Source organism: Oryx dammah, unplaced genomic scaffold (genome assembly GCF_014754425.2).
Source record: "Oryx dammah isolate SB20612 unplaced genomic scaffold, SCBI_Odam_1.1 HiC_scaffold_20, whole genome shotgun sequence".
NCBI classification, from domain to species: domain Eukaryota; kingdom Metazoa; phylum Chordata; class Mammalia; order Artiodactyla; family Bovidae; genus Oryx; species Oryx dammah.
In genome coordinates, this window is record NW_024070204.1 from 63171396 (window position 1) to 63173713 (window position 2318).

Below are 2318 nucleotides of genomic sequence, written 5' to 3' on the forward strand. Positions count from 1 at the left end.
CAGGAGATGCAGGTATGATCCCTGGGTTGGGAAGATCCCTGGAGAAGGAAATGGCAACCCACTCTAGTATTCTTGCCTGGAAAATCTCATGGACAGAGCAGCCTGGCGGGCTACAGTCCATGGGGTCGAAGAACAGTCAGACATAATTTAGCGACTAAACAACAAGTGGTATTATTTTAAATGAACGCTTGTAGTTGTATCTTGCTTCAAAGAAGGCATTACCCATTTCATCAAATCTAACCTAAGGTGCTTTTGAGATTGATGGTTTCTCCATCCTGCTGGAATGCAGTCAATGGAAAATTTCTTGAAACTACATCATGACATCATGGAGAAGGAAATGGCAACCCAATCCAGTACTCTTGCCTGGAAAATCCCATGGACGGAGGAGCCTGGCGGGCTGCAGTCCATGGGGTCGCAAAGAGTCCGACAGGACTGAGTGACTTCACTGTCTTTCTTTACATCGTGACTGCCACCTGGCGGACATTGTTGTATGACACATTGACTGCATCCTGTTCTCCCAGATGATGCTAATTTTAGAGGTAAAAATAAGGGGGGAAAAATAATGTACTTTAAAATTGTTGAAACAGGGTATATTTGCATACAACATAGTAGTTTAAACAATGACTCTGGTTTTAAAAATATGACTTGATTTATTAAACCCCAATAGATACAAAATGTTGATGAAATGTCACTATTGCACAAAAGAGGTGACAGCTGCCAGTACAGCCTCACAGAAGCTGTGCTTATTGCCTGCTGCTGCTGCTGCTAAGTGACTTCAGTTGTGTCCGACTCTCTGTGACCCCATAGACGGGCAGCCCAGCAGGCTCCCCCGTCCCTGGGATTTTCCAGGCAAGAACACTGGAGTGGGTGCCTTTCACCTGTTGAGAGAAAAGGCTCTGACATCAGTATATAATTTAGTCCTGATCATCTTCCTTTTTCTACACCCCCTCTCTCTCTTTCCTTTAGAAAATATAGATAGAAAGTTATTCACAGTCAACTTCTTCTCTTTCAAATAAAACAGTTAATAGCAGACCTCATAAGATAGTTGTGGGTGCTTTTGGTCCCTCGGTGTGCCAAGGGACAGTCCTCAGTGCATTTCTACTGTGAACATACACACACGCTGGCTCCTGCAGGAGGCCTGGTTCCTTTACTGTTTACTAGCTGTGTGCGTCTTGCACTTCTCTGGGTGTCAGTTTCCTTGACTGTCTGATGGATACACTCACCCGTCCTCCCAGCTCTGAGGGACTCCTACGTGAAGCCAAGGAGGCGATGTGCAGATGTATTTTGGATCTATTAAAAGCTTTCTGCAAATGTATAATGAAAATGACTGAAAAAATTCTTGGAGAGTGTTTTGGCAAGTGCCTGAGGTGGTAGAAACAAAACTCCTCAATTTAAATTTTTTTTACTTTTAAAATAATTTTGGAACAAAATCCAAGGGTTGGATCTGGGTCTGTGTGTGGTAAGGAACTTGGCCAACTTTCAGGTTTAAAAATGATGACAGAGGACTCCAAAATGGTGTCAGTCGTACCTCGGAAGGAGGAGAAGCTCCTGGAAGTCGAACTAGGGGAGCTGCCCAGCTGGATACTGATGCGCGATTTCACCCCTTCAGGCACCGTGGAGCATTTCAAAGAGGTTACTACCGGTATTACAACAAGTACGTGAACGTGAAGAGAGGGCGCACCGCCGGGCTCTCGCTGGTGCTGGTTGGCCTAAGCGGTTTTCAACTACCGCCATTCTTACAAGGAGCTCAAACACCAGCGGCCACGCAAGTACCACTGAAGAGGGCGCACTCTGCATTCCTGACCATCACCTTTGCCCCGCAGCCCTGAATCCTTTCATATCCTAATGGAGAATTAACATCCAATAAACAATGACTGGTTTAAAAAAAAATAAATGATGACAAACTTACCCTGTGGGATGGCCATTGGCCCACTGGCTTTCCAGTCCTACTCAGTGGGCAGAGCCCAGGTTGCAGGGAAGCCCACCCAAGAGCAGCCTCAACTTTCTCCCGGGTGGCAGGCACCTGGGGACTCCCTGAGCATAAACCCCTTTCTTCAGGCAGCCAAGCTTCAGAGCCCTCGTGGTCTCCAAAATGAGCCCTTGAGGCTGTGGGAAGCTTGTGACTCAGGGACGCAGTGGGGAGCCAACTCGGGGCCCCTCAAAGCAGGAGAACGCTTCCAGGGCTTCCTCCCTTGGGGATTCCTCTCTCCATCTCCTCTGAATGGCCCCAAATTGGAATAATCCTCCCCAGGTCCAGACTATTTGTCTGACAGAAGAATTATAAGTGTGTGTGACGCTGGCATCGGGTGATGTAGAAA

At 47.0% G+C, this 2318-nt stretch overlaps 1 pseudogene; it reads left to right on the plus strand.

The window, feature by feature from the left end:
* The first annotated feature begins 1507 nt into the window (after positions 1 to 1507).
* LOC120879644 lies at positions 1508 to 1879 on the plus strand (annotated as a pseudogene).
* Positions 1880 to 2318: the final 439 nt, after the last annotated feature.